Raw genomic sequence first — 25,722 nt, forward strand, 5'->3', positions numbered from 1 at the left:
TAGGGAGAGTGTGTTGTGTGTGTCTGAAGAGAGAGAGGCTAGCCAGCTATATTCCTCATGAAACACGGCATACATGGCCTACAATCTAGCCGCTTGTCAGGCCACCGCATTCACCGCTATCTGATGGCAGAGACGAAATAGATTTAAGCATTGAAAGGCCTGTATGTGCACGTAAATAATGTACGTCCATGTGAATGTGAATCCTGGACAGGCTGCTTTTGTAGGAACATATGTTTAATATAATTAAAAATTCTTTATTATTGTCATTTTTTTTTAATCCAGTGCACATTTATACGTCGGACTGTATCTATTATAGACAATGTGTAACGTGTGTTGTATGTGTATGTTGTGTGTGTGTAGTTTGTATGTGTGTTTGGATTTATACATGCATTATAATCTGTGGGGGGTTTTTTCTAATTGTTTCCACAATGGGGGACATTTATCTTTATTCTGGCTTGTTTTTTGTGGGTTTTTTCTGCCACTATGCCAGGGTTTTAACAAGCCGGTGGGTGTGTCTGTTTTTTTTTGGAGGACATTAGCGACTTTTTAGGTGCAAAACAAAGGACAATTGAACCATGCTTAGGGTGCATGCACACAAACGTGTGCCCACACGGCTACGGCCCAGCAGGCACACGTCGGGCACTGGAGAGGAAGGGAATTGAGCGCTGCTTGCCCATCCTCTCTCCATAGAGAATAGTGGTGCACGGCCGTGTTTATGGCCAAAAGATAGAGCACGCTCTATCTTTTTTGTGGCCACGGTATAGTGAGCACACGTTGTGCTCACTGTACCGAGCCCGGGCGCCATAGACAACTGTGGGTCACAAATACGCGTTTGTAAATTTGCAGCCATATATATGTCCCCCATACGTTCGTGTGCATGCACCCTTAGTTCCATAAATGCACCTAAAAACAAACAAACTGCAAATCAGAGACAGAGGATAAAAAGGACATGCATCACAAAGGCAAATGTATTACCCATCATCCGCTATTGGTGAAAATATTTTGATGGCAATTTGTAAAAAAAAAAATTCAAATTTACAATAAATTTAGAATCTCATTTATTACAACACTAAGGTTTAGAGCAATGGGTATGAATGATTACCAGGTAGAGCTCAAATCAATTCACGTAACATTAATCATAATATACGACAAAGGAACAAGCTCAGCGCTGTGGATTTGTGCTGAGCAGAGAAAGCTAAAAAAAAATTGTATTTGGAACTTAGCCATGTCTCTTCTCCTTTCCACAATCCTGTCTCTGTCGGTAAGACAACTGGCTGAAGCAGGACAAAAAGTTTAAGCCCCGCCTCTTTTGCTAAGCCAACTCAAACTCTTGTTTTAATGTGCAGCAGAATAGGGATAATGTAACCGCTGTGTTGTCCTAATTGTCCTAACGGTGTCAAGATAATCTTTTGTTTACTTTTATTTCTTAGGCTAAATTCATACTGCCATTGCCCGTCGTACCGTAGCACGGCTGGCACACGGCAGCGCGCTGGGAGAGGAGGAGGAGGTGAGCTCTGCTCGCTCCCGCCCCTCTCCACAGGGATGTATGGCGCACAGCGCCGTAATACAGGAAAAGATAGGACATGTACGGAGGTACGGAGCGTTACGGTACGGGTTGTCAAGCATCATGATTTTTTTATACTATAGGTTTTAGGTGGTTTAAAAATAACCAAGAAATTATACCTTTGGTGTGTTTCTTCGAAGTTGCAATGGTTGCTATAAATGAGCTTATCATGGTGATCTGTCCCTGATACAGTCTAAGGCTACATTCCCACTGCCGTGAGCCCGCCGCACCGTAGCACGCGGGGAGAGGAGGAGGAGATGAGCGCAGCTCACCCCCGCCCCTCTCCATAGCGATGTGTGGCAGCACGTGTGCTGCACCGTACCGCTCCCGTAGGGTGCCGCGAGCCCATAGAAGTGTATGGGGAACGTATATCAGCCGCATATACGTCGGCCGTTTATACATCCCCCATACTGTAGTGTGAATGCAGTTTAAGGGTATATTCAGATGACCATTATGGGGCAGTGATATGGTCGCATGGTTTACAACCAGATCACAGCCTCCATAGACTTCTATGGCTCTTGGTCACAGTGGGGGGAGCACACGGTGTGACGCTCATCTGCCTATGGAAGGAGGAGTTGTGAAGACCGCTCATCCATTCCCCCTCCTCCTCCCGACCCTTCCGTCGGAAGGAGCCCTAATACAGGCTGCAGTTATAAGCTGTTTTGGGAGTTCTCTGTTGAAGGGACATCACAGCTGAGGCTGTATACCACAGTGACCTGTGGTCACGGACGGTGGTGTTATTTTGAGAACACCTGGAGCCCAAAATTTATGTAACTGGACAATCTGTTCAAGTGATTGGGCTTTCCTGAGTTCATCACATAGAAACAGTTAAAAACCTGTGACCTTCTGTGATTTTTAACCGATTTCCGCCATGAACTGGGGGCAGATGGACTAAAGAGATTTATCAGAAGAGTCCAAGAGCAAAATTGTTCTAAGTTGTTCATGGCAACAAATCATAGCTCGGCTTTCATTTTATGAACTAATGTAGCAAAATGAAAACTGAGCTCTGTCCTATCGTAAACATGTCTAAAAAGTGTCCAAAGTTACATGCTCTTGTGCTACATACAACAGATCCACAGTTAGTGGCCCGCGTGTCATCGAATTGTGATGTCCACCAATGGCAGTAGAAAAGACAGCCCAAGCCACAAACACGGGTAGGAATAGGATCTACTACTGGTGGTTCTGGCAGTCCACTCATACACAAGGCCGTATGTATGAGGCCATAGAGGTACATGGGAATATGTAATAGCCGGCTATGACCATATCGTGGACGTGACCTCAAAATCGGTGGCTCAATTTTATTTATTCTTGTTGCAAATTATACTAAAATCCTGCTGTGTTCTACGCAGTCCAAATAAATAGTTTTTGCTCGTAACAAACACATTTCCCGATGCTCCTAAAAACCCTGACCGGCTCCGTTCACCAGATTCCTGAGTGATGCGAATTAATTAAACCGGCGCCGTCTCTGTCGCTTGTGATTGACCATTGGCGGCAAATGTAATTAAATTAGCCGGCATACTTAAATAAGAGCAGGCAAATATAGGCGGAAATCAAGTGAAAGCTTCTGTAATGTTTTAGATTAGACATTGCCGCGAAATTCTCCACGTTTTTTTTTTTTTCCATACACGTTTGTCCCTAGATGAATTCAAAGTAATTGGGGTGGTTAATTTTATTTACATAGAGCCGTTCACAGCGCATTAAATAATAGAGATAATTGAACAAGAATTGTCAAGTGTGTACTGATATCAGACATATTACAGAAGGAAATGTGCGTAAAACTTCATTTCTATGCAGCCATTGTTTATGGTAATTAAGTACACAGATTTATCCCTTGGTTGCCTTCCAAGCTTATGGCAACTGCTATTGTTGTGCTCCATTAATATGTAATCAGGAAATAGTTTAATTTTCTAATCTGCAGTTTGAGAATTCACTTTCTAACAACTCTTAATTACTGCATTGCCCTAATGATGCTCATGGTTATGAAAATTGAACCAATAAACTGTGTGGAAGGAGCCAGAGGGGATTAGAATTTGCAGAGGTGGTGCCTACTTAATAAACTTGTTATGCCTTCACCAAAGGGAGCCAGGTGTCCTTCAGCCGCAGACCCTTTTATACGGCTGCATTGTTCCCATATTCCTCCCCTGCTGCCGGTCCCCTCGCATTGTTATCATTGTATGGCCGATGAGCAAGGGGAATTATTGGCAGGAGGGACAATGTAATATTAAAAGAATGTCAAGTGCAATTTTATTCGCCATACGTTAAATTCAAAAAATTTAAATGCCAAAAAAAAATAAATTCTGCTGTATCGGGAACGTTTTACATTTTAATTTATATGTTTGAATATAGGTTTAAATATTTATTTTTCGTGACCAGTTTTAGCTAAATTAATATAAAACCCTTAGTACACAAAGATGAGCTCACCTGGGCGGTAACCCAGGCGAGCACATGGGCGGGTGCAGGAGGGAGGAGGGGTGAGCACTCCTCACCCTTCCCCTGCCCTATCCATAGAAAAGCGAGCATCCGCCACCGTAAAACGGCAAAATATAGGACACATCCTATGGGGGGGGGGGGGCGTAGATCACAGCAAACCTAACGGTCCTGTGCATGAGGACTAAGCCTTCAAAATCAACTCCAAGATGAGCATTATCAACTCCTAATGGCAAGAAAAAGTCAAATGTATACAGAAAGTCCCCGAGTTACATACAAGATAGGTTCTGAAGGTTTCTTCTTAAGTAGAATTAGTATGTAAGTTGAAACTGTATACTTTATAGTTGTAACCCGAGTAAAAAAAAATTTGGTCTCTATGGATTTTAAAAATGTTGGGTTGTCATAAGAACCAGGATTAACAATAAATCTTAATTACAGACACCTGTGATAACTGTTATAGCCTGGGACTAAATTACAGTAAATTGCCAACACCCAGAGGTCGTCTGTAAGTCGGGTGTTCTTAAGTAGAGGACCGTCTGTATTTTAGGATATATATTTTTTTTTTTATCGCCTCTAGCATCCACCTCTTCCATAGAAAACCAAGCATCCGCCACCATAAAACGGCAAAATACAAGACAAGTCTCATATTTTGTATGGCTCAGTCATGGCGCGCATTGAACCATTTTTGGGTGCCATAGACCCTATGGGGGGGGCGTGATCTGGCCACAAATTTTGCAGCCAGATTATGGCAAACATAACAGCTGTGTGCATGAGGCCTTAGTCTTAAAAATCAACTCCAAGATGAGCATTATAAGGAAAAAATAAAGGGGTATGTTTCCAAAATGTTACATCATTCTGCCTCTAGTCATTGCAATATAACAATCTATTGTCTTTGAAGTCAGTGGAGCTATATTGCAGTACCTTTCACAACCTAAAGACAGATGGGGCACTATTTATATTTTATATTTAACTTTATTATATTTTTGCAACGAAAAAATTTTTTACAACATCAAAAAAGAAACCTATCAAGGCGTATAAAATCAGATACAAACACCATGCAAAGCTGGCTGCACATATAATATCTGCAGGATCCCAGAAGAGACATCACATGGACATGGCTGATGATTGTCTTCCCCATTGCAGTTCATCCTTCTGTCAGGATGGGGACAGTCAACCTAGTAATGCATAACAAATGGGTTGCTGTGTGGCTCCATTGATAACAGGAGAAATGTAAAATATGTATAAAGGTGCCCATAGACATAAGATAACTGCATCAGCTCCTGTCCGACTCATCTATAAACATGTATGCTCAGATCGACCAAGCATGCATATTTATTTCAACCAGGACAGTGTGATAAGCGGCCTCTAGAGCTCTCCTGGGGAACAAAGGATTCAATGTGTTAGGATACAGTCTTTCCCATCATTCTTTTCTACCTTCAGAAATTTTATGGTTATGGCCCATACCCAAAAGGGATTCTTAACGATCATGTGAGTCAAAACTGCAATACCAGGCACTGCCTTTATCCAGGAGTGGCGCTGTTTCTTGAAAATAAAAAGTTACTTTTTTTGTAACGTCATTCATTCTATCATTTTTCAATTGAACTTTATTTACTTCGAATTTCCTATTATTCTTATCTGTGCAAAAATATTTTAAAAAATAAGGTTACCTACAAACCCCAACCCCACATATCACATTAAAGTAGTCTCTTTTTTTTTCTCTTGTCTTCCTTTTTTTTTTTTTTACATCACTGCCATATCATCATCATCATTCGTTTGCCAAAGTGGGTGTGACTATTAAGTAAAGGGGTGTGTCCCCATATCACCAAAAATGTTGGCAATCATTTACATTGTGTTTTTCTATGCCTGCAAAAAAAATATTTAAAATATACTTTATCTCTCTCATTACAGTATTACCCTGCTTTTTTCTCAATCCTAATACCATCATTTGTATGACAAAGGGGTGTGGCCATGTAAGGTGGGCGTGTCTCTGTTGTAAAGGGGGTGTATCTTAATTAAAAAGAAAAAAATTCTGCCAAAGAAAAATTGCCGATTTAAAAATGGACTTGACAGTCTTAAACTTAGTCAAATAATAGATACTTTCATAAATCTGGTGCAGATTAATTTTTTGTTTTTTTACAATTTTAGCCAATGGTCCCCTCTTTGTGCAGTAAAGTGTCATATATTGCTGCTATCATTAAGAAATTTGGTTGCCTGAATCAGAGCATTTTTAATTTATAAATAATAATAATTCCTTTATTTATATACAGTAGCGCACACAGATTACGCGGCACTGCACAGAGCTTGCCAAATCAATCCCTGTCCCCATGGGGCTCACAATCTAATCAATCTGTGTGTTATGGAGTATGGGAGGAAACCGGAGGACCTGGAGGAAACCCATACAAACACGGAGGGAACATACAAACTCTTTGCAGACGTTGACCCTGGGACCCCAACGCTGCAAGACTGTAATGCTAACCACTAAGCCACCGTATTAATTTACTTTTACGCTTAAGCCATCAGTTTTTGGGGGGTTTTCTGGCACTACTTGAAGCTTTTTTTTTTTTTTTTTTTGTTCTTTTTTAATTTAAGACCATTTCATTTTTTTTTTCTTCTCAAATAAAATTCTCCTCTCCATGGCTTGTCAGGATTCACATCCACACCTTGTGACGTTGAGTAGAAAAGGGAGCTTATCCGTTAAGGGTAAATCCATGACATTCTTAAAACCGGCGGTCAGAGTGTTCTATCATCGTCTGTCGGCCCCCGCTTCACCTATGTGTGTTTAAGTATTATTTCTCGTTTATAAGTCGGGCGGCTCATCATCGCCCTCGTTTGACTAAAGATTTAAGCTGACGTACGTGAGCTGCATGGAAGCCGCTTCTTGTAACACAAACAGCTAGCCAGCCTCTAAGTATATTATCAGGCAACTTCTTTCAGAAACGTATTGCTAAAGAAGCTTAACATTAATTATTGTAACTTTGGGAAGATTACATCCACACTCGCCTTGTAAGAAGCAGTATATACTTCTTGACCTCCATTGCTTGAGCTTTAAGACACAAGAATGGCATTTTACCAACTTTAATGGGATAACCAGTATAATCTTTCAGCAGTAAGGGGGGGAAAAAAAGTCTTTAGCTTATAATACCCTTCAGAGTTGTGATAGAAGCGGCCTGTTGTGTGCGCTGCAATCATAATTCCAATGTCTTCTTACTGGTTTTACTTCCTTTAGTACTTGACGAGCAGAATCTTACAAGATTATGGTTTAGTGACTATTCCATTAGCATATTGGCTTAAATCCATAGTCGTCTTTTGTTTTTCTGCCAGCTTTGTGTGTGGACACGGGAAGGAAAATAAATAAATAAAACGCATCATTCCTGGGACATCGGTGAAGGAGCTGTCGTGACTCTCTTCCCGTTTGAATCGTTGGGTTAAGCTATGATCTCCTTTGACGTAAAGGAAGATGCATCACTTTGAAACTAGAAAGTCCTGGTGTGAACCTAATGTAAGGGTTGTGTATCCACCGGATAGATGTACAGGGGTCCCCTACTTAAAAACACCCGACGGTTACAAACGGACCTCTGGTTGTTGGTAATTAATTGTTCTTTACTCCCAGGTTAAAATGATGTCTGCAAAGAAGCTTTATTGTTAATCCGGGTTCTTATGACAATCCAACATTTTTTAAATTGTCACAGTTCCGACTTATATACAAATTCAACTTAAGAACAAACTGCCTGTATATCAATAAAGCTGCTAATGTCATTTATATATGGCATATCTGAAGTGGCTGTTGGCTATTATATTCAAGAACACCACAATCGGTGCACAACCTTTAAGTGCCTGATAACAGAGAGCAGTAGAATTGAGTGATTTCTAACGAGACATTGATCAAATGTAAATAGCATCATGTTATATTATAACTTGGTGTAAAGCAAACTTAAAGGGCATCTACCACCAGGATCATAGATTGTAAACCAAGAACACTTACATGTTGGTTTTCGTCCCCTCTGTCCGCTTTTGGCTTTTCTTGCTCTTATTTTTCCCAAAAAAAGGCTTTAAAATTAATTAATTAATTTTAAAGCCTTTAAAAAACAAACAAAAACAAACCAAGAACATAAGAAACTTAAAGAAGAGCAGATCTTGCCATAGGGGGTGCACACTAGCAGGTAAGTGTTCTTGGTTTGATCCAATGGTAGATTTCCTTTAATAAAAAGAATTTAACCCCCCCAAAAAAAATTTTTTTAATTATCTTGCATTCAAATGTATATATACCCTATTATTACATAATTAAACCTTTAAAGCAATTTTTTTTATTTCATCAATCGATTTCACTTTGCCTTGTTTTCAGCTTCTTTCTCCTGTAATGAGCAGAATATTTGAAAGCTTTCTGAGTTCCCACCACTTCAGATAGATAAGAAGTGTAAATGATTAATTCTTTACATAGCTAGAGTATATTTTCCTTGTGATTCAGCTCTCTGAGATTAGAATGTCCATGGAATGTCTGTAAAGGGTTAAAGGGAACCTTTCACCACCCGTGTGGCTTGTAAACCCACAAACATACCTTGTAGGGGCTATTAAGTGTTGTCTCTCAGCTGTCAGTGGATACAGGACAGAAAGCTGATTTACACAAACTGCTTAAAGAAAGAAAGGGAGGGGGAAAAGAAGGACACAGGAACTTATTTCTTTATGAAAGTATATTACAAAGTTTATTATCATCATCATCTGCACAACTTTGTTGAAAGTTTTTTTTAAACTTTAAGGCTGTTTTATACCAGGGAATAATAGATTAAATCATCTTTTGCGCAACATAATTGGTTTAAATTTATAATAGAAGCCATATCAGAGCTGTGGTCCCGCAACACTAAACTAAAGACTAAAATGGTGCCCATGGAGTTTTTGGTAATTTTATGGCACCGTGTTGTGCTATTTCTAAACCCATATAATATGCCCCAGTTTGAACATATTTCACTGCTAATTGAACTTTTTAGGTTCATTCTAAGATAGATTTTTCTAATGCAAACTGGAAATCTGCTTCTAGTAAACCACATTTGTCATTTCATGCATAGGATGTGAAGGTGCATGGATGGCTAGAGATGCCCAATTTATTTTTATTTTTTTAAAGAGACAAATCACTTTGAATTGAACCAGTTATGTGTGGCAAAACAATGTAGAACTAATATATATAGGCAGTCCCAGGGTAACGTACAAGATAGGTTCCATAGGTTTGTTCTTAAGTTGAATTTGTATGTAAGTCGAAAGTGTATATTTTATAATTGTAGCTCCAGAGACAAATTTGGGGACTAAGGATCATCACTAAAGCTTCATTACAGACACCTTACAGCTGATCATTGCAGCATGGGACTAAAGTATCATCCAGAGAGCTTCACCAGAGGTCACAGTGGGCAGAGTGGTCCGTCTTTAACTAGGAGTCATCTGTAAGTTGGGTGTCCTTAAGTTGGGGCCCGCATGTGTATATATATATATTTTTTTTATAACTAAGGCTACATGCACACTGCCCTGTGCCCGCCGCACCGTAGCACGGCGGGCACACGGCAGCGCTGGCAGTGGAGGAGGTGGTGAGCGCAGCTCACCCCCGTCCCTCTCCATAGGGATGTATGACATGTATGATGATAGGACATGCCCTATCTTTTCCCGGGCTACGAAACGGTACGGTGCCGCACGTGTGCGGCACCGTACCGCTCCCGTAGGGCGCTGTGAGCCCATAGAAGTGTATGGGGGACGTATATCGGCCGTATATAAGTCGGCCGTATATACGTCCCCCATACATGTGTGTGAATGTAGCCTAAGGCTCTGCGTTTAAGATTTTGGTGGGTCCTACTGCATGATTGACAGCCTTTATTCTGCATGGGTGTTTTTACCGCGTTCCTTTCTAAATCTCTGAGTAGGACCGCCCACTGGACTCCTAAGTTTAGACTTTTACAGATACTTTGAAAATTAACAGTTATACAGGAACTTGTCTCCTCCTCCTTCTACATAACATACTGCCTGCAGATTTGACTAGATTTTTAACTTTATGGTCTCCCTCTAATCGCTACTTACTGCTCTAGAGTGCCTTCGTTTTATAGCACATGCCTTCTTCATACCATTTTCTGCTGATTTCAGATAAAAAAAAAAATATTGAAAAAAAAAATGGAGGGTTGGGGGCGGAAAGTAAATTCTGCTCATTATTCTATTTACATAGCTCAGTGCATGAGATTGCTGGATTATGACTAATTTTAATGGCTACATTAAAAAATACATCTAACATCATTCTTAATTAGAATAATCTCTAAAGCCAGCTAAATGTTTCAGAAGACAAACAGTTTAATTAGCTAACCTACAGAGGCCCCCATCCCCCAAATGTGCACTAGCCTCAGACTTGGTGTTAGCCTTTCAAGCATTCTTAAACAATCGGATGAAAAGGGATTTTAGGAAGATTAGAGGACCGGGATGCCTTAGACGATGTCCGTTAATCATGAGATATGCAGCATCCACTAAGTTTCATCAAGAAACGAGTATTTAAATAAAGACGAGACGGAGGAGGAGGAAAAAAAAACTATTTTGATTTATCTAGTTAGCGTGAATTACAAGTTGTAATATTGAACGATAAGACGTATTAAATCAATGTATTCCTTTAATTGTCTGCACAGGCAGAAGTACTTGCAGGGGTGGACCAGCGAGTGATATACCAGATTAGCATTCTGAAAAGGACAATGTTTTTTTTTCCCAGGGATCAAGCCTTTTGTTGCTCGATCCCAGGGTGCTACAAGGTTTTTTAGGAGGCTGAGATTCGATGTGAGTTTCTGAGACGCCACAATGCATAGTATTACACGTCTTCTGTAGCATTTTATAGGACCTCCCCCCAAGTCTACTACATACTTCAAGTGGTTTATAATCTGTTGCACGTGGATAGGTTATGAGTCTTAATATTTTTCAATTTTGAACTACTCTTCCCATCATGCTCACATCGAAGCATCAAAGAGGGTCCGCATAATAACAGTATTTTATGCAATTATTGGCTAATTATCATATAAATTACGTGTGCATTACCATGGTGTGGTTGCAAAATGTGGAGGTTCACTTTGTGTCCTGGTTATTGGTTATATCAATATATTCATGCATTTATAATTAAATTGAGTATTATGTGGCGCTAAGTGATGTAACCCCCAGCACCGCCAGATGTATCAGGAGTGGATAGAGGTGGACCCAAACTTTAGGTTTGTCGCCCACCATTCGGCAGCTACAGCTAACCCCGGTATGTTGTTTGATGGGCAGCAGAGCAGCCAATCAGGCAGCAGAGCAGCCAATCAGGCAGCAGAGCAGCCAATCAGGCAGCAGAGCAGCCAATCAGGCAGCAGAGCAGCCAATCAGGCAGCAGAGCAGCCAATCAGGCAGCTTTGTGCCCTTTGCAGGTAGACTTGGTGTTGATTAACCAGTGTGGATTCCAGCCATCCACCTGGCCTATCACAGCCATGCCCGTTACTAGTGGCGTAAAAATGCTCTACTGAAAATGAATCAACATGTTTGGGTTAGGCTGAGTTGCCGAACCTAAAGTTCAGGTCTGCAGATCTCTAATCAGGAAGCTCCAGCCTCCCGATAAATATGGCAAGCGGCTGTGCTGGCGGGGCGCAGGCCAAAGCTTGGGCACAGTTGAGGGCAGGACCCCTTCCTTCACCCCTCTCCTCGTCCACTTGGTCTGCAATGCTTTTACACCAGATTTCAGGCATACAAGCCCTGATAAATCTGGCCTGTCATTTTTGTTAAGGGTTTAGTTGACTTTGTGATATCTTTTTGTTGTTGTTGCCACTTAACACTATGTTATATGGTCTTTGCTGCTTCATTGTATATCTTTTTTTTTTTTTTTTTTTTTTGTTATACACATTTTTCATTTTGTTTGTGCTTGGATATATTCTGTCTAGGTGTCCTGAAACTTCAGACTAGCACTAAAGTTAGGCAACCTGCAAAATGGGTGGTGAAAAAAATGGACGATAATGTTTTTTTCACGGTTGCTTTGCTTCAGTCTGGTAGCAATTTTTCTCAAATTCTATAGCCTATGAATGAACTCTATATGAATTCTATATGAATTAATTCTATAGTCCATGAAAAACTGTTCTGACTAGGATATGCGCTACCCTCCAATGAGTTGGTTGCACGGTCAGTTAAAATAACGTCAGCGAGTGCTGATCCACCAAAACTTTTTGGATGTAACGCAGACATGGAGCGTCTTTTCAAAAAATAAGCAGCACGCGGCCAAATTTCACTTTCGTAGCCATCTGCCCTAGCTGTGGCTTGTCTACCAGAAGGCACCCTAGGGAGGCTCCCTATAAAATAAGAGGTTTGTCAGGATCTACCGGAATGAAACCAGGCAGTTTCAGTTTTGGTTTAAAGCCTTAGGTAGAATTATTGATTGAATCCTTTTTCCTGTTTTTCTCATTTTCTTTGCCTGTTATATCCCTATCATAAACCAGTTTTTCATATTGGAAATTACATTTTACTGTTTATGCTTTACTTCTGGACCAAAGTGAAGATCATAGAAGGGAGCCTCCCAATCCAGTGGCCACCGTGGAACAGAAATGTGTCGCAGATGAGGCTTCCCCTACAATATCTGCAGACCACAATGACAACTTCTTCTATCGATTGTCTTTGTCATACTTCTTTAAGCAAGAGTCTTCACTTGGAAAAGCCAATACACATGTTTTTATAAAACTTTTCATGCCCAAAGTTTTTGGATGGAATTGTATTTATTACATTGCAAACTCTCATTTCTTACGCACTCGTTGCTCGTTGATGGGACACATGGCAATTATTATATTTTCTTCTTTCTCACTGTGAAAATGTCCCCCTTTGCTACCTTAGTGTTAGATTTCTCTTAAACACATAGAGACGGAACAAATGAAGCTCGTACCAGGCAATTGTGTATGGGGAGAAAATGATTATTTAATTGGTTCATTGAAATGTTAACTGAAACAGACCTCGCATGCAGTAGGCTGTACCCGCTGCAGTGTTGCTCTAATGTCTGCATTCACTTGCAAAATAGTTAATTAGGGCACTTTAGTAGTTCATTTGCTTTTCTATTGATGTACTTAGTCAAACAAGATGAATCTGGTTTTTTTGTTGTTTTTTTTTTTGCATGCGACCACTATTACTCCCAGGTCTAGATTTTACAAATTTAATACGTTCGTGAGTAATAATGCATTCAATTACAGTGGAGTTAAGGAGGTCGTAGATAAAGTCCATCCTAAACGTTATGGTAATCACTAGCAAAATAATTGTACTGAACCACAGACAAGCTATATAACAATACTCCCAATATATATGAACCTTATTAGGAAGCCTATTCACATGGAAAATCTTAACCACCTGTAGAAATACAGGGTTCACATGCATTAAGGCTACATTCATATCAAGCTTTTTTGGAAAAAATTGTGCATGCGCTCAAAAAAGCTCCTAGTGTATATGCTCAACATCTCCATAGACATATGCAGTCGATGGAGATGTAATATTTGTGTCTATCTGCACAGTATACATTTTTTTTTCCCACTGGATGAAAAAATGCAGCTTCCAGATCCAAAGTGACATATACGTTTAGAGAAGGTCAAAATAGCCTAAGGGGGATAGATACAATTGAATGGTGTCCATCCTCCACCTCCACTGATCGTGCACTCTGGTAGGTCTAGTGTCCATATAAGGACAGTGATGTCACTCGGGAGACACCCTGAACATCGGCAACAGCCAATCGCTGGCTGCTGCTGAAGTTCCCCCCTCCTCCCGTTTTTCGTGGGTGGAGCGGGGAGCAACAAAATGTGCAATACGTCGGATCCATATTAACCCTCTGATCTAAGGATACATAGGAAATAGGGAATCTGCAACTTGAACTTGAGTTGTAGACAACTTTTTAAGTCGTTAATATTTTAAACAAAATTCTTTGTGCAATGGGTGACCAGTGGATTTAGAGTAAAGGCAGATGAGAAACTAGGAGAACGATTGATTAACCTTTCCAGTTTGCGGGTAGCTGATATGGGAGTATGCATACAGTAATGAGTGCACACCCCATCCATTCACTGGAAACCAGCAGAAAATGTCTCTCAAAGTTTCGAGACCTGCTGCCATCAAACTTTACCAGAGTAAGTACCGATATGGGTGACACCATGAGGGTCTTACACCTGCTCTGGTAAAGCTTGGTAAAGGAGGATAACATTTTGTTGATCATATTTGAAAGTGGGAAGGAATTGTTTTGCTCTAAAATGAAAAATATGGTCTTCTGCCCCATAAGGCTTAGTTCTGCATTTGCATTTATTTTTCCTCTAAAGAAAGGATGGTAAATAAACTGAACAGAATGGAAGTCCGAGTGTCCATAATATCTTGGTGTTGAATTGTTAAAATAACAGACACTTTGCTTTCAATTAATGTGAGCTATTTGCAGTTTTTGAACATTTATTATGAGTACTCCAACTATATATCTCATCCACCCATCTGACAAGTGTGTATGCTAACACCCCTACTTACCAGATGTTCCTGCCATACACCACCCACACGGACATTAACATTTCTATCTATCTATCTTGTCTCCCATTGACTTCAATGTAGATATAACACCTGTTATTTATGCGTTTTTTAAAACCGGGATTAAAGTACTGTATCCACCATAATCTTTTCCGTAAAAAAAAAAATCTGCACGCATAATGGATGACATTCATGTCAATGGGATTTTTAACTGATGCATTGAACCTCTGTTCTTTATTATTTTTAAGGCTGCACTCCCACGAACGTATGAAAATGGCCGTTCTATACCTTTTTGTACGGGCCACATTCATTTCAATGGACAATACTTCCAACCATTTATATTGCCATTGTTAACAACTGTTTGTACCGTATACTGGCCGTATGAATTGTAGAGCCTCTCCTATTTTCTCCCGTATTTCAGTTCCGTATGCCCTTAGAAGTCTATGTGGACTTAAATACGTGCTACATACAGATGAAAAAGTCACATATATACGGTCTCATACGGCACAGAAATAGGGGTCTGGAGAAATCACAATTCGTGTGAATGCAGCCTAACTGAGATAAGGAACAGAAGTTTAAATGGTAGTGTGAATTGAGCTTAAGGGGTTGCTTTGGCTTTTTTTATTTTTTATCAGCGCCACTGGATGATATTTTTAGCCTATTCTACACAAGTGATATCCAAGAACAAGACGTGTAATTGAAATTATATTTTATATGTATATATATTTTATTTTTTAACAGTTTTTATTATTTTTCATTATAAACAACCGAACCACAAACATAGGTTGTAGCACACATAAAAGAAGCACAAGTCCCTGTCCCGAAACATATAGTCGGTATGGTTATTGTCCCATGACGGTTAAAGACTCCTAGATATCTGGGTTGTATTTACAGTCAAGCCATTCTTCTATGTAATTTATTTTCAATCGGTCGTTAAACATTATGTCTTCAATACCCAATACAGACTATATATATAGAGCTAGGTCAATGTAAAGTATATTCATCGATTGTTCCAACATTGAGCTGGTGCTATATTATGTGTATGACCATGTACAGACAGGAAGCTGAGCCGCAATGTCCTGTGAATACACTTGTTGTGCTGTTTTAGTTGGGCAGCCAGTTGCAGTTTGGTTAAGAGAAAAATTTCCAGATAAATGTCTACAAGCAATTTGCAAATGTTTGAAGTGTGTGTTTTTGTAAGGGTGGGGTTTAGTTAATTTGAGGATTTGCTTAATTGCCACCTGCCCCTTACTTTGCATCTCTACAAACTGGTGTAAACAGTCTGTACCCATGTAAGCCATTGATAACGAGCACAGCAAATTATGGAAGTTATTATAACTTTATACCCAAATGCAAAGTTAATGGCAAGGATTTTGTGCATCTGCCTCCTCTATTAGTGACTTGGGCTCACCCACTGTAATAAATAGCCGTTACGAATCTGTCACTTTTACCTATTTGCATATTTGTTTATAGGCATTTCACTGTTGTTGAGTAGTTGTGTACTCACCGGCATACTGCAAATGTCACCTCTGCACCTGTAAACAAACACAGTGTGAATATTCATTGTCAAACCATTGATGAGCGGCCTTATCAGCACGAGCCATCTTTGTTTGTTATCTTAATGGAGTAAAAGCAATTTAGTTTACCATTTAATTGCAAACCTGTCCAGTAGCTGATTAGTTTCACACTAAACCCGTGACTACTTCTAACTACAGAATACATTCTGGATACTATAAGATTCTTCCATGTTTAGTTGTCATCGTCAGGAATCTAGAATGGTCACTTATGCTTCAGTACAAAGTCAACTTCCGGCTTGTAAAAAAATTCATAGCAGCTAATTTTTGTTGGGGGCAAATTAGGTTGATTGACGCTCTATTATTGGCTCGGATGACAACTTGTTCTGTATCTTATGTCCATTGCGCTGGTTTACTTGATCATTAATATTTTTGGGGAACCGTCCTTGTCTCATTTTTGGTGAAATGGTTTTACGGTTAGGAACTATAGCAAAAGTCTATCCATAGCTAGACTTATCTATATCTGCTCAGACAGCCTCTTGATATACCACTGATAGGCGTTTTTGTTATTATACCGTTAGTAGATTTTATAAATGGTCGTGCCCTTATGTCTTTGACCGTGTCTTGTCCTTTCATGTTATACTTATTTTTATTATGTATCTACATACTACATTCGTACCAATTTGGATCAAATCACTTTGAACTTTTAGTCAAAAAGGATTTGTCTGTAGCCCCAAAATGCATCTTGTTTTGGACATTTTTGAATAAATCTCTTTTGTGGGACCTATCCCCTTGACATCTGGTGTCTCCTTGAACCCCAACGCCTCCTACATATGTTACAACTAAGAATAAATTGGTACCCAAGGCTCAATGTTGAAGGAAGAGCTTGTATATCAGGGCTTACAATCTATCTAGATTGTAATTATCATAGGTACAAAAATGAAATTGACGGACCACTAGCTCGGAAGGGCATATATTCAAATACAACATAATGTGCAGGTGTAGTGTGAATATCACACCTACTTGTACCACACCACACCTACTTGTGGTGAATAATGACAACCCGTTTCCATACATGCAGAAAACCAGCGTTTAGTAAAACTGTCTGCCAGGGGACTTCAAGGAATATTGGGGGGGGGGGGGGGGGTTTGTCGACTTATAAGTTAAAAATAAATAAAAATAGCTGCAATATTTTTTATTTCCAGTAGAAAAAAGTGAATAGTTAAAAAGTAATTATCATAACATTATATCAATATTGATAACCTACATTCTGGTTAATTGCAAGCTTAATCGTTCTGTAATTAACAGGTGATGAGCAATGATCACAATCATCCTTGGTGTTTTCATCATTATGCATGAGTGGTCAATACTTGAGACTGGGAACAATATAAGTGAAGCTTGGCCTATTGGAATTCAGCGTACCCTCCCCCACCAAACCATGCAGGTTTTCAGCTTGCATCATGTAGGACATATTTGCCTGTTAATTGATATTCCCCACCCTTTTGTTTCCGTCGCCCCTTGAAGTACTGCCATAGTACCATTTTGGTGTGCAGTGTCCCCATACGGTCCCTCGAGTTACTTGATTTTGTAATCCTGCTTTCATCCATGTTTATATGGAGATCACATATTTGTGTATGGCAGCTTTACAGTAGATACTTTAATCAGTGGCCAAAATACTCTTTTGTGTTCACAGCAAATCTATTTACATCGGAAAAGCCCCAATCCCCCTTTTTTTTCTTAGCTCGAAAGTTGGAGCCATAGGGCAAGAGATAAATGAAAGTTCCTCTAAATCCATTGGATAATAGAGGCAGTGTTAAGGCTAACCACGGTGTTGAACTAAACAGAGGGATTACTCCTGGGTTTTGCATCAGTTGTTTTCTGCCGGGTGGCCTCACTTGTCAAAAAAAAAAAAAAAAGAGGAGAGTGAGAGAATAATGTTTAACGGGAGAACATTCACATGGCACTTTTAGAAAAGGAGTGTATGGCTAATTCCATCAAAGCTCAGAAATCAGTCATTAATTTATTCTAACCTTCAATTGTTGGTCATTTGTGCAACATCTGGCCTTTAAGTCCCAGACTCCAAAGCAAGTGAGGGGATATCATGACTTGTCTTTTATACATTTTTTTATTTTATTTTTTTCCATTTAGTGCTATAAATGTAATTATAAATTTGCAAAAAAAAAAAAAAATGTTAACAAGTTCCTCATCATATTCCAACACGATTCAAAATCATGTTCCAACCCAATCCAACATGTGAATATAAAATTATGATGCTAAGGATGCACCGTTATCGATAATAACATTTTGATTTCCAATGCAATTTATTATACCAGACTCAAAAGTGAAGGTTATTTTTTTAGAATACCAAGATGTCTGTAAAAAAAAAAGGACCGCATTGCATTTGTCCTAGTAAAAATAATGAATATTGACTAAAACTTAGGGCTGATTGTCCCCAAATTTTACATTCCAGATATAAACTATGATCACTGTCTATTTCATTTTTCCCATGATTCATTGTCAGAAAGCTAAATGGTCCTAGCTTCATCAAAATATATGGAAAGTTAAGGTTAAATGAGGTAACCTAAAAAGTATTCCCTCCTCCCGATACCCAGCACAGCCCATCAACAAGAATGACAGTGTTTCAAAAGAAAATAGGAAAACCAACTCTCATCTTTAAACATTTTCTACTAAATATTTTAAACTAGCCTGACTTTTAGCGCGGCCAAATTACGATTTCGTTTTTATAAATTCTTATATAGACAATACTGAATTTTAAGCATAAATAATTCCTTCCGTAAAGTAGCAAAATATTTAATGCCTTTGCTTATATAATTTTACCATGTTCCACAGCGTTGAACCCAAAGATGGTGTGGTGTTCTTATACTTATTTCCTTACCAGGCTACCCCTGATTCAGTAGCTTGGCAGCAGGAAGGATCGGGCATGTTGAATTGAAAAGGACTGATAGTTTGTTGCCTGAGGAGTTGCAGATGTCAGTCCATTGTCCACATCTCGTTTAGGTTGGTCTACCTAAAAGATATCTAATCTGCAGAATAATAATAATATTCTTTATTTATCTGATTTGTGCAGCGCTACGGAATTTGATTTTGCTATATAAATAAAGATTATTATTATTTATATAGCGCCATCAAAATCTGCATAAGGGACAAATACAATTATAATATTACATTACAGAGTACAAACAGTCATATGGAACAATAGGAGTGAGGGACCTGCTCCCAAGAGCTTACAGTCTATAAGGGTGAGCAGGTGACACAAGAGGTATGAGAGCTTGTATAATGGTCTAGTCCAGTGGTGGCGAACCTATGGCACGCGTGCCAGAGAGGGCACGCCGAGCCCTCTCTGTGGGCACGCGGACCATCTCCCCTGCTGTCCATATATAAATCATTAGAACTCCCGGCAGGCAGGAAAAGCTGCCGATCGCCGAGAGCTCCAGTGATCTCTTTCACTGACGGCTGCATCAGACCTGCTCTGTGCTCATTAATGCTGCCTAGAGACACAGCAGCAGGTCTGTGCCCGCCCCTCCACCCCCTCCCCCTCCCCCTTCAGCCCGGGAACATGAGGAGAAGAGAGAGAACTGCCGGAGCACGCAGCCGGTGCACAGTGAGTACAGAAGTGCAGCAGGAGGGCAGGAGCTGCTCTGTGTGTATTACACAGGCAGCAGGCAGGCAGCTTTGGGACACTGAACAACTGTAGGTGCTTATTGTTTAGTGTCCCAAACTGCCCTGTATGACACATGTCTGTGGCCACATGTATACTGCCCCTGGTCCAGTGCTCCTGTCACTGTGCCATGCTGCCAGTGACCCTGGGGTGCGCTATACTGCCCTCACTGACAGCATGGCACAGGTGCCCAGAGCTCCAGACCAAGAGCAATATATATATGTATATATGTATGTGTGTGTGGCCACAGACATGTGTCATGTGGTGATTTGATGGTAAATTCACCTGCCTGATTCCATGTAGATTTGCTGTTCAGTGCACCCACCCTCCACCACACAACATACACATTACCCTACACACCCCCTGCCGAATTCAACAATCCTTCATATTGCCCCTGGATGGGGGTAGTGATCCTCTCTGGATGGGGGTAGTGTTCCTCACTGGATGGGGGTAGTGTTCCTCACTGGATGGGGGTAGTGTTCCTCACTGGATGGGGGTAGTGTTCCTCACTGGATGGGGGTAGTGCTCCTCACTGGATGGGGGTAGTGCTCCTCACTGGATGGGGGTAGTGCTCCTCACTGGATGGGGGTAGTGCTCCTCACTGGATGGGGGTAGTGCTCCTCACTGGATGGGGGTAGTGTTCCTCTCTGGATGGGGGTAGTGTTCCTCTCTGGATGGGGGTAGTGTTCCTCTCTGGATGGGGGTAGTGTTCCTCTCTGGATGGGGGTAGTGTTCCTCTCTGGATGGGGGTAGTGTTCCTCTCTGGATGGGGGTAGTGTTCCTCTCTGGATGGGGGTAGTGTTCCTCTCTGGATGGGGGTAGTGTTCCTCTCTGGATGGGGGTAGTGTTCCTCTCTGGATGGGGGTAGTGTTCCTCACTGGTTGGGGGTAGTGTTCCTCACTGGTTGGGGGTAGTGTTCCTCACTGGATGGGGGTAGTGTTCCTCTCTGGATGGGGGTAGTGTTCCTCTCTGGATGGGGGTAGTGTTCCTCTCTGGATGGGGGTAGTTTTCCTCTCTGGATGGGGGTAGTGTTCCTCACTGGATGGGGGTAGTGTTCCTCTCTGGATGGGGGTAGTGTCCCTCTCTGGATGGGGGTAGTGTCCCTCACTGGATGGGGGTAGTGTTCCTCACTGGATGGGGGTAGTGTTCCTCTCTGGATGGGGGTAGTGTCCCTCTCTGGATGGGGGTAGTGTTCCTCTCTGGATGGGGGTAGTGTCCCTCTCTGGATGGGGGTAGTGTCCCTCTCTGGATGGGGGTAGTGTCCCTCTCTGGATGGGGGTAGTGTCCCTCTCTGGATGGGGGTAGTGTCCCTCTCTGGATGGGGGTAGTGTCCCTCTCTGGATGGGGGTAGTGTTCCTCACTGGATGGGGGTAGTGTTCCTCACTGGATGGGGGTAGTGTTCCTCTCTGGATGGGGGTAGTGTCCCTCTCTGGATGGGGGTAGTGTTCCTCACTGGATGGGGGTAGTGTTCCTCACTGGATGGGGGTAGTGTTCCTCTCTGGATGGGGGTAGTGATCCTCGCTGGATGGGGGTAGTGTTCCTCGCTGGATGGGGGTAGTGTTCCTCGCTGGATGGGGGTAGTGTTCCACGCTGGATGGGGGTAGTGTTCCTCTCTGGATGGGGGTAGTGTTCCCCGCTGTATTTGCTCCTGCTTTGTGATATAATTGCTGATGTTGGTCTTTCTATGGTGGTCTGTTCATTATCAGTATGGTGGTATTTATCTTGTTGTACTGGTAATGGTCATCATGTAGCAGTATTATATGTCCCTTATAGAGTGGTATGGTGTGATTTTAGGCTAAATAGACATGTTGGCACTTTGGGATGATTACATGGACTTTGGTTTGGAGTTTGGGCACTCGGTCTCTAAAAGGTTCGCCATCACTGGTCTAGTCATTCTTTATAAGGGAACAGTATCAAATAATTTAATAAATTCTGCCGCTTGAACCAGCCATCAGCCGCCATCTTATATACAAAGTCCAAGATGAAAGTGACTGCAGAGTAGCCTGGAGCTTGCTATATATCTGATGTTTGTGTATCTCAAGTATATTTGGCATTGACTCAACCCATCAGGGTTTTTTTTTTTAAGAAAACAATAGTACCAGTAACCATTTCCTCACAGGTAAAGATTTCACCAATTGGGTTGAAACACCAGGAGGACTTATTTGTAACCCAACTACAGTCCAATTCGTATTAAAATCAGTAAAGGACATTTGATACTTGAACGAATGCTGTCAATAACATAACTCCCTTGACATCGGCCAATTTCCCAGAGGGCCAGAACAGAAAAGTGACCATTAATTGTGTTAGTGGACCTTTTGGTTCCTTATATTGGCAGCCTTCATCTTTTGGATTAAGGGTTGTGTCATCTTGGAGAATCACATCTACACCAATATGTCTTCAAAGGGTTTATCCTACATCATGTCCTTAACGTTTGACATTAATTTTGACAAATTTGGATTAATCTTTGTACTTTTGTAAATATATTACATGTTAAAAATGACAAGATTCATACATCATTCAAGATAATAACGCTCTATATTGCCGAGTAATTAACAAGAAGATTAATTAAGTTAATGTAAATGTAGAGACCTTTGTCTAATGCTAACGTGCATTTCTAGGTAGCATGAATTTAGCATATTGTCATCAAAGCCGAGACATTTTCTAGAAATCCATTTACATAAACATAAACCTTGTATTGGCCGGGTTGTAAAAACGATGGAGAATGCACACATAAGATATGTTTTATCAGGGTGGTCGGGAGATGAGTGACTTTCTTTTTCCCCCGTTTTAACAGCTTGTGAAATGCGATGTTTGAAATGGTTCTTTGAGAGCGAGCAGATTATGACTTGCATAGTGACTCTTAGCAGCCTTCTGGGAAATGAGCTGTTGACATTCTTTTGGGTCATCATCCAAGATAGGAGGGCAGCCACAAGGATTTAGCAGATAAATTCATCCAAAAAGACTTTTATCCATTTAACTGCAACTTGGAGACGTGTAGGATGGCAGCATTAATGTAGTCTTTATAAACCATCAAAGTAAGCCTTATGTATAATAAAAAAATCAAATGGGCAGGGTAATAACTTGCAGAGGTCTTCTGAGAGGTAATACGTTATTTACATAATTCCGAAGCATAAACCAATCTTGCCAGGAGTCTTCTTTCCGTCTGTAGAACAGAGATGTATTTGTTTTTTTTTTCTTAGTATTGTCGGGAAATATGGTTTTCTCCTGTTCTACGGCAGGTTGTTAATAAATATTCAGATTTCCGCTAATTGCTTCACCGTGAGACTGTAAGACCCCCCCCAACTCCTCCCGCCCCATGTTACAATTTAGTTCACTTGCAATTTTTAATTCTGGTGTTAAGGTAGGTCACAGCTCACTGCCTATGTAGAAGCCGATAAATTGGTGTAATTTTTCCCATATAAAGGGGGAATAAAAAAAAACTTTGTGACTTACACTATAGTGATACTATAGGCCTATCATTCAGGAAAGGTTCCCACAATGCCTTGTGCAGCCCAGGAGCTAGCAAACACCCTGCTGCGTTAAAAAACTCCCCAAAAGACAAAAGCACAATGAAATAGAAAAGCTTACCACCGGCAGCTTTCAAAACGACAAACGAGCCAAACTATACATCTCCACCACTCCAGTTTGGTCAGAATGCTAATGAGCTTGCTCTGATCTTTACTTGGCTTCCCGTGTTTTCTACATCTTCAAGGACCACATGGCGCTAGCAAAATAAAGACAACTAAATGAGAATTTCGAATGCTTTTTGTGTCCAGGCCCTGGTGCTTTTCAATTGACGCACTCTTTGGCTATTCTGTATTAAAAAAAAATAATAATAATAATAAAGAATACAACAGGGGGCTGCGTCCCAACGCTCCCTACGGAGGTAAATTTTTTACAAAGCTAAATTAGTGTGATGAGGAAAATATGAGAGAAATTCTGATTTAATTTCCACTTCATCATATCAATGACACCTTCAGCCTCACTCACGCTCTCCTCAGAAGAGATGGAGATAAAAGATGAATGAGTCTGTTATTCACAATGAATGCCTAGTGAGATTTTTTTTTTTTTTTTTTAAATAGCCACATTGGACATAAAAGGCACTAGGAAGTACTCTGCATTAGCAGTTCAGATCACTAGTTAATGGGATGATGTCTTTTTTAGCTTTTGTCACAAGATTATTAGAAAGGATGGGATTCTGTGTCCATCATTTCATACCATTAAGTGCCTGTTGAGCACAAGTGCTAGAATGCAGGTTTCTCTGTATTGTTTCTCATGCAAAGTAAATGTCTTGGTGAAGTTACACCATCCATGTTGATAGTAGGTGATTAATTTTATATACACAATATTTATGTTTTTATGGCTCGTATCAGAACTTTGCATCTCTACAAAGTCAATACAAGCAGTCCCCCGACAGAAACCCGACTTGCAGAAGACCCCTACTTACAGGGACCTCCCTGCCCACTGTGGCCTCTTGGGAGTGTTATAAAATATACCAGTTCAGACTTGCATACAAATTCAACATGAGAACAAACCTACAGAACCTATCTTTTACGTAACCCAAGGACTGCCTATAACACAACTCAATGTAATTTCTTATGACCCAAAGTAGTTATTGGCTGCCGCACGAATGTTACATACACACATTTTGAGTATTGAATAGCTGACAACGACTACCATAGAAGTAGTGCCATCGACCCAGTAATTCTGAATAACCCTATTACAGAGTATATAGGTCAGATGCGCACACATCTTGAGATTTGTGTACAAAAATTTAATACATTTGGTGCCTATGCAAATGGAAAGCAATAATGGTAATGGCTTCCCTTTTCTGGTTAATTGTCCAGCAAGATGGTGCCATGTATGGGCCACATAATTTCATGTATAGGGTTGTGAGAAGATCACATTTTTACTGCTGTTTATTTAAGTAAAATCTTTAGATTAGACCAAAATCCTAAAAGTAAAGATTCTTGTAGTAGTTTTCAACCAAAAACGGTAAGTTTGAGCAACCCCAGTCCAGCATTTTTAAAGTTGAAGGAATAGGAGTTTAGGAATGCATATTATATTATAGGTATACTTGGCCAAACTATTGAAATCCCATTAGCTATGGACTTCACAATGAGAAGACTTTGCAACATCTCGTTGATGGTTATTATTCCATGTGGTAGAAGAACATGACTGAGCTTCATGATACAAACAAAGAAGTGTTAAATGTCCTAGCGAGGCACATATGACCCCTAGTTACAAACGGACCCCTGGATATTGGTAATTTCTTGTACTTTAGTCCTAGGCTACAATAATCAGCTGTAACAGTTATCACAGGTGTCTGTAATGAAGCTTTAGTGTTAATATTGATTCTTATGACAGCCCAACATTTTTAAAATCCAATTGTCACAAAGGCCACAAAAGTTCTGTCTGGGATTACAATGATAAAATATACAGTTCCGACTTACATACAAACTCAACTTAAGAACAAACCTACAGACCCTATCTTGTATGTAACCCGGGGACTGCCTGTATACATCTATGGCTTATATATTTAAAGATCTATATCTTATGTTTTCCTTAATTGCAATGCTTTTACAGGCAATCCCTGTTGAATTTGTATGTAAGTCGGAACTGTATATTTTATAATTGTAGATCCAGACAAAAAATAAATAAATTGGCCCCAGTGGAGTTTCAAATTTTTTTTGCTGTAATTGGACCAAGGATTATCAATAAATCTTCATTACATCCACCTTACAGCTGATCATTGCAGTCTGTGACTATAGTAACATCCAGAGATATTCACCAGAGGTCACAGTGGGCAGAGGGGTTCGTCCTTAACTAGTGGTTGTCTGTAAGTCGAGTGTCCTTAAGTAGGGGACCGCCTGTACTGTGCATAAGTTATTCGTATAGTTAGATATGTTAGTGCATGTCTCTGTCAACCCAAAATGGCTTTCAGTAGACAATTATCATCTCACTTTGAGCACATTTAAGTTGTACTGTGAAATCTAACACACTGTAAAACAATGCAAACTGATATGCAAGTCACGTATTAT

The 25,722-nt window shown here is 40.4% G+C and overlaps 1 protein-coding gene across 6 annotated transcripts in view; it reads left to right on the forward strand.

Moving 5' to 3' along the window:
* EHBP1 (EH domain binding protein 1) overlaps positions 1–25,722 on the forward strand; it is a 241,545-nt gene that overhangs the window by 189,877 nt on the left and 25,946 nt on the right. The gene's annotated exons all lie outside the window — the stretch shown is intronic.

Source organism: Engystomops pustulosus, chromosome 3, assembly GCF_040894005.1.
Source record: "Engystomops pustulosus chromosome 3, aEngPut4.maternal, whole genome shotgun sequence".
Lineage (NCBI taxonomy): Eukaryota > Metazoa > Chordata > Amphibia > Anura > Leptodactylidae > Engystomops > Engystomops pustulosus.